At 34.3% G+C, this 13,606-nt stretch overlaps 1 pseudogene; it reads left to right on the forward strand.

The window, feature by feature from the left end:
* Window positions 1–10,591: 10,591 nt before the first annotated feature.
* LOC104723060 (class V chitinase pseudogene) lies at window positions 10,592–11,830 on the forward strand (annotated as a pseudogene).
* The last annotated feature ends 1,776 nt before the right edge of the window (window positions 11,831–13,606 follow it).

The raw sequence follows: 13,606 nt of genomic DNA on the forward strand, positions 1-13,606 counted from the left end.
TGTTTTGTGATTTTGGCTTGTCATTACAGGTTTTTTTATTTTTAGTAATTAATATTATTTTTTTTTTTTTGGCAAATATTTTATTTTTAGTAATTAATATTATTGTTTTTTTTTGGCAAATAATCAGGCACTAAACAATTTTTTTTTGTAGCTTTGTTGCTTAATAGTTAAGCTACTAAATTGTTACTCTTTAAATTTGTGGCTATATTATCACAAATTAAATGGTGATAAAAACGTGGCTAATATAGTTACTAAGGACTGTGACCAATTTGTAGCTATAGTCTGTCACAAATTAAAAGTGATAGTTTTGTAGTTAGAGATAGCCACGAATAAACTGTGATCATTACGTAGCTAAATGTAGCCACGAAACGGTGGTGTTTTTTACGTAGCTAAATTTAGCCACAAATGGTGAGTGATAAATTCGTGACTCTGCAGTCACGAAAAAGCAACACCAACAATTTAGTTACGAAGCTATATCTATGATTTTTTTTGGTGATTATTCGTGACTTTTTAACCTTATAGCCATGAATATCTAGGCTTAGCCACAAATAAATTGGTGGCTATACGTGTTTTTTTTACTAGTGAGAATCAAACAATTCAAATCAAATCCAGAACTCCTTGATATTGTAATTTACATGTTTGTTTTCATAAAACGTGCAGCTAAGAACTAAGCAAAGTCGATGATTTGTCGCTGCCTTTTGCTTATAAAGGAAAACTGAAAATATGAAACTCTGGTACCTGTTGGACTGATAGAACCAGATGGGACAAGTCAGATTTCAAAACACTTAGCTTAAATGTTATAACCGCATTAGGACATAATCACTTGTCATAAATATAGAGAAATATATCCTAAAATAGCCCTAAATTTTTTTTTATAGACAATTATAGCACACTTCACAAATGTTCAAAATATCACTAATTGACACAATTACAATATTTTAAATTAATTGTAGATTTTTTTTTAAGGTTTGAATTGCCTAATTTTCATTTAGGTTATAGTTTGTAGGGGATAGGGTTTAGTGTTCAAAGTTTAGGGTTTTATTTTGAAAGATTAATTTTGAAACATCAAACATGATATTATATTTAAAACTTTAAAGATGATGTGCTATTGAAAAAAAAACTTATTTTGTGTTAATTGTGAGAATTACCCATAAATATATTATAGTGTATAGGATGCTCTATGATCTCAATTTGCTTCGAGTTCGTTATCTTCAAGTAGAAGTTTGATGGTCCAAGGCCTCACAGTCTACGATGCCTATCTATCTGTATTGTTTCTCCATTGATTATTTCTCGGCCAAAGTCCTAGTCATCAAGTACAATGGCTTCTGATCAACCAACTCTACCGCAACCACCAACTTCTACATAACCAAATTCTAATCAAGCAGAGGATTCAAAAAGCACTTCTTGAAAGCTAGTTATCCAAGTCATCCAAAGTATAATAGCAGTTTTGCGATATAGATTGAGGAACAACATAGCAATGTCAATAATGTAGATCCAAGTCATCCAAAGTAGATACACATTTTTATCATAACAAATATATATTCAAAGTAGTGCTTTTGTTTGACTAATGATTTTTCTTAGGTAGGAAAAAAAAAACTAGATCTATTGTTCTAGTTGTTAGATTCTTGTTTGAGTTTATTATCTTTGTGCCATTAATTACATGGCATTTTGTTGAGTCAACTCCCAAGTCTTAACTTTTCGGTTTTTATCAACCGAGTCAACTCTTAACGTTCTCGGACACTTCATTGTTCTTCAACAAGTACCCAAGGCAAGGCAATTGTATAATTCCTGGCTACTGCTCCGTGTTTTCGTAACCTTTTTCCTTTTCATTTCCCAATTTCTTGTCAATCAACACAAACTGAAGGAATGAACCTTCTCAATTTCTATTTATAGGCTTGATTTTTACTCTTTTTCTAAGTTCAATTCATTCTGATATATTCCAGTAAAAAATGGTGCAACAACAGTCAAAGTCCAAGGATAAGCTTCTGTATCAGCAAGTGAGTTACAATGACGTCGAAGCTATCAAATTGCTTCGTCGTGAAGGTGCAGGATTCGAGGTATTTGTTCTTCCTCTACTCCATCGTTTTGTATTTAACTTTAAGTTATTGACGACCAAATCGTTTTTGACATTTGATTTCCCACAGCATAGGAAGTTGGTTTTACCAAACATATGTCTTTTGTTAAGGAGTATGTAAATATTATGACTGAAAATTTCCATAATAATAAATTGAATTGATGATAGTATACAATTATTTGCATTATATGTATATTTTTTATTTATAATACGATGATTTTTTCCATAATATTGTGGGGTTATTGGTTCTATGATTTTAATGGATTTGGAAATTTAAACAAAAATCATGTGTTATTCAATTATTGATTTTAAAATATTTATCAAAATTATGTGTTATTGGTTATATGATTTACAAATACTTGTTAAAATTCCATGTTATTCATTTAATGATTTGTTTTTGGATTTCAAAATTCACATTATGTTTTAAATGGATTTGAATGGATTTGAAATTGTAAAATAGAAGGATTCAAATACAAGAATAAAACATGTTATTTTAAAATTCATATGTTTTGATTTTCATTATTTACAATTCTATATGAATTTACAATTCTTTTAAATTGAAGTGAGAGTAGAAACGTTAAGTTTAATAATAATAATGCTTTCATTATTAAATTGCAATCGTTTTTTAGTAAGGATAAAAAAAATTCAACTCAAATTTCAGACTTCATGGTATTGCTTTTTACATCTTTCCATCGAATACAATTGCTATTATAAAAGAAAATTTGTTACATCTACGTGTACTTAAACCAATTCGATAACTAGTCTAGTGGTTTTAGAGACGATATTACTTTTTTTTGTTTTTGTTCAAAAGAGACGATATTACTTATTGATATAAATCTTGGGGACTAGATATCAAGCAGAGCCATTGAAGATGGAAACTTTAAGATAATCAATCATATATGTTCCAATCACAAGCATTTTGCTGGTACCTGGTACATGCAAATCCCAGGAAATACTACTAATCCGTTGAAGATGAGGCATTTATAGGTTTCTTGCTGGACAAGCTATCTAAAAAAGTTTATCACACTTTAGAAATATTTTAAAATTAATATGGAAGAGAACGTTTCAATATTAATTTGTTTATTATTTACAAACACACAACAAACAAACACGTAAAGCGTACACAATAAAAGAACCCCGATCAAATGTCTCCGTCCACCGTTAAAGCTTTTTACTGGTTCTCGACTTTTAACATTGACGTACACTGTTCCAATTCCGGAAGAAAACTCTACAGGAACAACGAGCATGCATGGTAGAAGATACAACCGGCAACATGGCCTTTGCGGTTCAGACCAGACTGAGAAACTTATGCCTAATTCGTGAGGACAGAGATAAAATGCTATGTGCAAGTTGTGGACGCACTGGTCATTTGGCTGAGAACTGTTCGCATGTCCGATCCAGAGGACAAGCGGGATAAAACCAAAGATTAGGATTACAAAAATAAAATAAAAAGCCATTCGAGGGTCACTTTTTGGTTTTATGATAGTGGCTTTTAGGGTCTACAAATTTATTTTGTTGATTCTATAAGATACTAATTGTTTAGAAAATACTGTAAAACTAGGTACTAACCCGCGGAAAACCGCGAGCTAAACCTTTTCTTTGATGAAAATTTTAAATAATTTATTTTGTTATTATGTTATTTATAAAGGTTTATGATTAAAAATTCAGTTTGTTTATATTAATGTTTTTGTATTTTAAAAATATTTATTGAAAACCTGTCAATAAAACATTTGCATATAATAAATAAAATTGTTTAAACCTTTGTCAGTTAAACCCAATCCTTGCTATAGTTGTGAAGTAAGTAAAAATATATAACTAACATGTAAAATGAATGTTGTTGTTTTTTTTTCTTTTAGTTGTCAAAAAAAAAACAACATTCATTATTTTTTTTGGTGGTTTCCTTTACTTGTTTGTAATAAGCACCTTCAAATATTAAATATATTCAAATCTCAACTTAGTTTTACTTTCCTAAAGAACGGTGGTTATAAGAAAAATATAACTTTTAAAAATAGATAAGATACTATATCTATATATATATATATATTTTTATTAATTTTGAAAATCTAAGCCGTGAAACGGAACTATAATATATTTTATTACATTTGAGTTTTGATAAAAAATTTAACACGTGCTGAAAAAGTTTTTCGATAAAATTTGTAGTTATATATATTTTATTCGATTAGATTTTTAAAATCTTATCTGTTAATTTTTTTTAAGTACAAATTAGTTTTGATTCTAATAGATTTTTTATTTTATTTTTCTACAATTTATTTTATTTTATTTATCCCCAATTTTCGTTTTTTAATTAATTATATTTAATTAATTAATTTTAATTAAGTTTTTCTAATGGCAATTGAATGTATTTTTTTACACATTTTAAGGTTAGTTTCGTATTTGTACTTCTCAATTAATATAGTAGGATACTACAATATTTTAATTGTTTTCAAAGTTAATTCTATAAAAGGAGCCACAAAGTTTTCTTGATTTGGACCACCATATGCATTGGATCGACCCTCACTGCACCCCGTCCCTTGCTTAACGTCCATCCATTGGTTATCTTCCGTGGTAGTGAGACCGTCCGCAGAACAAGGTCTCTCAATCTTGGGGTCGTGGAGTTTCTCTTGATTTTTTTCTCTTCGTAAGGTCGTGCTCGGACTGAAGACCATGCTCGTGGAACCTACTCTGGTATCACCGGTGTCTGCCTCAGTCAATGTCATGGTCAGTGACAATGATTGTGTTGGGCACAGCGGACTTATTGACACCGATTACTATTACATATTTCATCTAATATTTGTTGTTATCTTTTAAGCTTGTCTTTTTTTTTGTTTTTTTTTTGAGGAATACGCTTGTTTATCATGGTAAATTATGTTTATCTTAATAAAGTTCACACTAAATCTCTGCATTTTGAGGGTGGGTGTCGATCGACATCCATGGTGGTGTCGGTCGACACCAAGGTTTCCTGGTTCGACCAAAATGTTGTAATCATCGTTTTGGTTCGGTTTGGTTTTGGGAAACCATTGAACCGGATTACTTAAATGGGTTTCGACGCAAGAAGGGTTTTGAAAGTTTATTTTGTCGCGGCTTTGTTGTTTTTGAAAGAAAATGGAGAAAAGCTTTGTGCATGACCATGGCTAATCTAAGCCTTTGATTTCCTTGTTCTTGCTTGTTTGTTGTGTTTTGGGTGTTTTTCTTGCTGGGATTGGTTGCTACAGGTTCATATGGATGTTTTCGGCTTGGGTTTTGAGTATTGGACGATTTGGTGGAGTTTTGGGAGCGAGATTCGACTCTCAGTTTCGTGCGGATCGCAGTTGCAGAGTGAGTGTCGATCGACACCATGTGGTGTCGGTCGACACCAACAAATTAGGCATCGATCGACACTGTGGGGTAGTGTCGGTCGACATCAAGGCCAATGTCAGTCGACACTTGGCTGGTGTCGGTCGATACCTCCCTTCCAACGAGACGATATTTGTTTTCCTGGTTTGTATGTTTTGTTTGTTGTTTTGTCTGGAACATTGGAATCACTGTTGCTTGTGTGTATAGCCCAGTAGATGGGAGGATTGCCTCACTGAGTGTTTATCAAATACTCATGCATCTCAATATGTGTTTGTGGTGCAGGTAAATGCAAATTGTGATCGTGGAATCAAGGCGATGAAGAGGAGGATGTTCTAGGGACTCGATTGTATGTTGTCTGGCATTGCTAGGTTGCTAGAGTTGGGTTTTTAGGAACATTGTTAGGTTGTCGGTTTCATGTTTCATGATATTTGATTATTGGATTGTTGCTATGGATATTTATTGGTTATTTATTGATATTGCTATTTCCGCTGTTGTCTGTGGTTATGGATAGGTGGCTAGTGGGTATGGGTTGTTTGTGGTTGTGGATAAGTGATCCACAACAAAGGCACCAACTACAAAATACATTTGTCCAACAATAAATTGCAACGCGTGGAACAACAGCTTGTTGATTAATAAGAGAATCATAGCTATTAATACAAATAACTTCTTTATTAATAAGAGAATCATAGCTATTAATTAGTGCACGGAGTAGCTGAGATACAGCCAGGAATATAAGAATATATAGTAAAGTTTGAAACAACAGCTTGTTGATTCTTGGCAAGTTGATCTGCGGGTTGGTTTGTGTTCCCGGGTGTCCAAGTATATTCAATGGCTTCAAATTTCTCTTCCCATCGCTTGATCTCATAAATCCAATTGAGAACGTCATATCTCATATTTCATCCTTGTAAAATATGTACCAGTGGTTGATTATCTCCTTCAAAAATCACTTTTGTAAAATATGTAGCCATAAGTGCTTCATAGCAGCAACATGGATTAGCATGGCCCCTGCGTGGAAACTAAATTATTAGTATTTTTCAAACACGATTGAATTACAACGTAGAAATATGTATTAATTCAATTTTAATCCAATTGTAAAAACTAAACTCACGTATTAAATTATGATCTTGATCTATCAGAAACGAGATATTATTTATATGAATCCAATTTTAGATCATCAATGGTATTGGGGATAACAATGAATCTATTGTGATAAGTATTAGAGGCTATTGTGATAAGGCTTATAAGCCTATGTTTATGTTCTTTGTGTTTATCTTAAACTCATTTTCCGACTGTTTAATTAGCGATTTATCATGTTTTTTTAAAAAATTCGGTAAAATTTAAATAATTTGATTTTGTAATACCAAAACCCATTATCAAAACTATAACTAAAACATAACAAACATGAAATTAAACAACGACATAAGTTTCAACATACATAAGTTCTAGAAAACATCCAAACAACCATTACAAGAGTACAAGTACAACCATTACAAAAGTTTTTAAGGTCATGAGGGAAGGAGGGATAGTGAAGGAACCTAACTTTGATCATCAGCAGGGTCGGGGTCATTGGTATGAGACTTGAGGAAGGCGACAAAGTTTGGGTCAGTCTTGAGGAAGCTCACCAAGTGTTTGATCTCTCCTTGTTGCTCAGCTGCAACCTGTAAAGCCTCAACTTCAACCCGTGAAGCCTCTACGTCACGCGCTGCTTGTTGCTCTATTTTGCGGTTAGCTTCTTCAAGCAGTTGTTGCAGGCTTGTGAAAGAAGAAGAGCTTCCAGGAAACTTCCGCTTCCCATTGATGTAACTCCCTAGGCTTCCAACTCTAAAGTATGTTCCTCTATCGCTTATAGAAGTAGACTACATAAACAAAACAGAGAGAAAAAGTTAACATAATTACTTAACAATGAAAAACTTAATAGCTTATTAGAAAGAAGCAAATTACCTGAAGAAAGAGCTCATCATCCTCCTCTTGAGATAGCTCTGATCGACGTGAAGTACCATCAGAAGACTCGTCATTATCCAGAGCAGCCAACTTAGCTTCCTTTTTTTTTCTTATATGCCTCATGAACTGCTTGCGCTTTCTTATAGACAAAAGTATCATCCTTTTTCGTATGAGTCCTGAAGAAAACTTCAGGAATAGCTGGCGGTCTTCCCAATTCCACTTCCTGAAATGTTAGACAATGAAAAGGTGAGGAACCCTCTGATGTAACTTATTGAACAATGAAAAGGTTAGGATGTAACTCACCATCTCTTGTTCGATTTGTAAGTAAGACTTTGGCCCTGGTACATGCTTGTGAGGACCAAGACCATTACGGTCAGATATTCGAGCTGCTGAAGTGGTTGCACTCTTTGCTATGGCTTCTTCCGTGTCCCAATAGTCACACATTTCTTTCCAAAGAGTACTCTCAATCCAAGTCGGTTTTGCTTGATCTCGCTGACCTGCTGCCTTAGAAACCATGTCTTTCATATGGCGTTGATAAATGGTATAGAACTTTTCTTGAAACACACCGGTTAGTGAGGGATCCCAGGTGTGTGTTTTATACAAATGAAGAAGAGAGACAATGTTAGTGATCAAAAAACCAAAAAAAAAAATATAAATACAGAAGTCAAATTGAAAGGAGTAGAAGTTTACCGCGAATTCGAAGAAGTATCGATCTTTCTTTTTTTTGATTAGAAACACAACCCCAACTATAATATGACCCATCAAACTTGTTTGTAAACACTTTTGTAATCTTTCGGGTAAGTTTTGACTTGTCCTTACCAAAGCTTCAAACACAAACAAATCGAAAGTAAAAATTCTAAAAATTCTAATCAAACACAAACACAAGTGGTTCGAAACACAAACAAGCCTAAAAATTCTAATCAATCCAATCAAAATTTTAATCAATCTAATCAAACACAAACACAAGTAGTTCCAAACACAAACAAACCTAAAAATCCTAATTCTAATCAACTAAAAATTAGCTTAGCAAGTAGTTCCAGGCTCTAAACTGGGAGAGAGGACAGTGGTATACAATTCACGGCCTGGCTGGACAAGAATGTCATGTAAAGCACCGAGTACATCAGCTGGGAGATTTGATTGCCTTAAACCATGATCCTCGGAATCAGCTCCGTCTTCTTCTTCCTCATGTGAGTTTTGCGCTTGAGAACTATGATGCGATGCATAGGCTGTTCGAGGTTGAGGAGAGGGTCGAGGATGATTTGAGACTGGTTGAGGAGACTGTCGAGAGTTATTCGAGACTTGAGGAGACCGTCGAGGATGATTCGTGAGCGAAGATTGAGGAGACTCTCCAAGTTGACTCGAGAATTTTGGTGGATTCGTCGCAGAAGCGAGAGGTTAAGGAAAAGGACGCCTGATTGGAGTTACGTTGGAAGGGGATGCTCCAGGAAAGCTCCTCGAGTTCTGGAACAGATTTTTCGGAGGTGGATAGTCCCTGTAAGTAGGTGTAGGTCTCGCTGGAGGCTGGAGGATTGGGACAGGAATTCCCTGAGAATCAGTGTCTGGGTTATCAGGATTCGCTGACATGAAGGCATACTGGCTGGGAAGATTAGCAGGTCTTCGATTTGAGGGGTTTCTTCTTCTTCCTCATCTTTTCTTTACTCCAGCCATCAAAATCGAGAGATACAAGGAGGGACTACGGTTTCTCGATTGAGAGGAATTGAGATCTAGGTTTTTGAGGTTCTAGAGATTAGAAGAAGAAGAAACGATTGAGAAGAGAAATGAGGGATTAAGGTTTTCTACGGGAAGAAAACGAATAGGATTTGCGTTTTCGCTGTTTTGTTATGGCCCAAATTTGGTTTAAGGCCCAAATTAAATAAAGCAGTCGCTAAATAGTAGTTTTTTAGTTGCAATATTTGGGGATTGGCAAATTGGTCTCCAAATTAGTCGCAAATTGGCGAATACACTGCGACATTATGCATCAGTCTCGAATTAGCGTCTACTAGGCGACTGTTTTATTTTAGTAGCCATTGAGTAGCAACAAAATCGCAATTCAGTCGCTAAATTTAACGACTGTGTTTTAAGTCGCAAATTGCAGTCGACAATTCTATGTTTTCTTGTAGTGGCAGTTAGCTAAGGCACTAGATCGAGATAGCTAGGGTTAGATACAAGTAGTTTCTAGTTTTTCATTTTCTTGTTTACTTTGATTTCACGCAAACATGAATAATAATTAATCATTAATCGAGGCGTAGAGGGTGGACCTAACAATTTTACATGGCATAATCGGTACTTGGCGGGGAATTTTAAAACAGAGGATAAAATCAATTGTAAATGTTATTTGGATAGATTATAAATATTTTTACATTCCATATTTATCCTTAATAAGCTTTATTCTGGTTATAAAACAATGAAATTTTAAGTAATAACTTACAATACTCAATGTGTTTTATAAAACGTATTTCACAAATGTTAATATAGATACAATACGATCATAGATTACCAAAAAATAGAAAAAATATTTATTTTCTATAGACATAGTTAAGGTAATAAAATAATTTTAATTTTTCTTTATTAATTTTAGAGATATTTTTCATATCGTCTAATTAGCGCATTTGTAAACATTCACAATAAGATAACATATATATATATATATATATATATATATGTCCAATTTATCATTTTATATCACAAAGAAAAACATATCTAATCACTATTATTGAAATGGATGTGAAGTTTTTAATCAATATATTGTTAGACAAATAGAAAAATCCTAAGCTGAAAGCCTAATATAATACCACACTAATGATCGGGTATGTATGTGTAAAATCATGTATTCATGATAGCCATAGCAATGCATACATAATTAAAGTTACCGTGGAAATTAAAGTTAAATTAAAGAAGAAAAAAAAAAAAAGTTACCGTGGAAATAGTCGTCCCTTTTTTTAAAAAGAACGTAATTACCATAAATTAGGTTTTATACGTTACAACTTACAAGAAGTGTTAATATAATTAAATAAGAATACATCAAGTTACCTAGTAAGATATGAATGAGCTTCGTAATTACGGTCACAACATTTAACAAAGACTTTTTGTTTTCCAAGTCAATTAATTTAATGATTGAATTTGTCTGAATTCTTTTGACTATTTCAAATATGTCTTCTCAAAATCACTATAAAGAGAGAAGAGAAGCACCCTCTTAGTTTGTATAGCTCTACTACAAAGCACAACAAACAAAAAAACACAGAAAAATCATTTTATTAAAAGACTTTGAGACCACGATGACTTCTAATGAGATTCTGGGAACTCCCTCCTCCGTGGTAAAAGCTTCGTACTGGTTCCCAGATGGAGAGGACCCGGAACAGGATCCCAGAACCTCGGCCCAAACCATTCCCTCAGATCTCTTCACTCACATTTTCTGCGCCTTCGCCGATCTCGACGCTACCACCCACGAAGTTTTTGTCCCCTAAGCGCATGGGTCCATATTTTCCACCTTCACTGAAATCGTCAAGAACCGAAATAAATACGTGCAGACCCTCTTGTCGATCGGCGGAAGAAGTGCAAACAATTCTGCGTTTGCGTCCATGGCAAGTAAACAAGAGTCTCGGAAATCGTTCATTGATTCTTGGATTTCGATCGCTAGAGCAAACGGATTCCATGGTCTCGATTTAGCCTGGGAGTACCCAACCAATGAGCATGAGATGAAAGACTTTGGGCACCTAGTTAGAGATTTGCGATCAGCCGTTGATGCCGAGAGCATACTCACCAGCAAACCGACTTTGCTGTTGACGGCTGCCGTTTACTACTCCTCTGTTTACAAGAAGTATACCTACCTGGTTAAAGTGATGGAAAAAAGCTTGGATTGGGTTAATATCACAGCCTATGATTTTTACGAGCCGGTGTCGTACTCCCTATTTACCGCCCCACCCGCCGGTCTGCAAGTTTCTTCTAACAACAAAGGTATAATTAAGAATCACTGTATATATTTCACAACCATTCATGTAATTATTATATTTTTATTTGGCATAACTCGAATAGAATTTGGTAATTTCGTTGATAGGTCCAACTCCAACCGGCGACTCTGGTTTGAAACAGTGGATTAAGGACGGACTTTCGGAGAGCAAAGCAGTCTTGGGATTAACATACGTTGGGTGGGGTTGGACTCTCGAAAACGAAAATGATACCGGTTATCATGCGCCCGCCGCTGGAGTAGCCAGACATGAGGGCGTATCTGAGGACGGTTCTATAAACTATGCACAGATAGTTAAGTTTTTAGGGGATGAGGAGGCAACATACGCTTATGACTCCAAGGTTGTCGGACATTATTGCTTCGCCTAAAAGACTTGGATTGGGTACGACGATACTCAGAGCGTGGTGACGAAAGTGAAATACGCTGAGCAGAACGGTCTGCTTGGTTACTTTGCCTGGAACGTTGGAGCTGACGATAACACTCTTATATCCACCGCAGGTTCGTCTCCTTCTAGTTAATTTCTCTCGGATAAATTAACCAGTACCGACTCTCTTATATATGTATTTTAAAAAATTTCAGCATCCAAAGCATGGGGTATTATCGGAGGAGTTTCCACAACGTAAAGTGAACAAAGAAATAAATAAATAATAAGAGTGACCCAACTATTTGGCTTTACTAAGAAAAATGCATTAGAAACTATGTGGCTTACTTCATGTATATTTCCATAACCATAAGAGATCATCTAACGAAATAAAGAACAGACGTACGATATATGATTCGATTTTACCAAAACTGATGTGTTTGAACTTGAAAATGTATGCATGCATGTATTTTACATTTAGATATAAAGAATCAAATAATTTATCATTACACAATTGAACTTATCCTCGAGGTAACATAGAACCGATAAACTCAAAATACCAATTGAACTTGAAAATGTTTTTTTTTTGTTTCTTTTGTTTATCATTACATTTAATCCTACTTTTCAATTGAAATTATTTTATCAATAAATTTGGGTGTTAAATCTTCGATTTGGTAACAATTCAAAAAGCTCAAAAATCAAATCCTCCCAAGCAGAACTATCGAAGACCTCATTTGGCTAATTTCTCCGACGCCGACGGAGGTGAACTCGCCGCGTCAGGATTCCACTCTTGTTACTCGTTTTTTTTGGTTTGTTCTCAATATTTTCTATTCTGATTCAAATTTCTGAATCTCCTCATGAACTTTATCTCGGAACACAATCTGAGCTACATAGGACGACGGTGGTGTTTGGTGACTACCCTTCCACTTTTCCCTCTAATTGTTTTATATTTGCCGCAACCGCCTATCTTTTCCAGATCTGGATTTGCTGAGACCCCTTTAGAAGAATCTTCACACTTGGTCTAGGTATGTTGCATCTTTAGATGCTCTTATCTCTGCAAAGCATATATGGGAGAGTTTTGATCCTCCACGGGATAGACTAATGGGTTTCCACTCTCTTGCCCCAACTGGTTTATCAATCTGATGACACAGATTTTCCATACAAAGAAAAAATAGGTAACCAGGCAATTGATCCTCATGTCGAAGTTCTCTTAATGGTTTAAAAGATTTAGTCCTCTCTCCATTCCACAAAACTATTGTTGAAGGACCTGTGACACATTGCAGAATCTACCTCAACCATTAGATTAAAAGATGACATCAGCAGTACTTTAAAAAATAGAAAATGCGTTTGCTATTATATATAGATATCTTTACAATATCAAAGAACTAGGATGTTGGTTTAGGCCCTTCGTTTCCAACTAGAAATTACTAAAATATCTTCAATACAATTAAATAAGACATCAGTTTTGCAGCTGCTGAAAAAAAAAAAAACAGTTCAAGATGACTTGAGGCAAAATAGATTTTATAAAATATAATAACAATTATTACGAAATTGTTACTTGATGTATGCTATATCATTTATGTGCGATTTTTTGTTTTGTTTCTATTAATAACTAGGTTCAGACTTGTGCAGGATAGTTTCAAAAACTAAGTTTGTTATCATATTTATAATATATTACATATATGTGGGGTTATGCTGATCTTTTAGAAATGTTAACATTCATAGTGCAAACTTATATCAGTTTAGTATTCAATTTATTTTTAATTTAGTTTAGAGAAAAAATAATCAAATTTGTTGTTTGTTATACGTAAAGACAACTATATTAAAAAGTAGTGAGAGGGTGGTATGTCTATTTGGGACAGAAAATAGTAAGAAAAAAGTGTGCCTCGTCGGAGATATATTTTTCATTTCATAACCGTGGCTTTAATAATAA

This window comes from Camelina sativa, chromosome 11 (genome assembly GCF_030686135.1).
Source record: "Camelina sativa cultivar CO46 ecotype springtype chromosome 11, ASM3068613v1".
Classification (NCBI taxonomy): domain Eukaryota; kingdom Viridiplantae; phylum Streptophyta; class Magnoliopsida; order Brassicales; family Brassicaceae; genus Camelina; species Camelina sativa.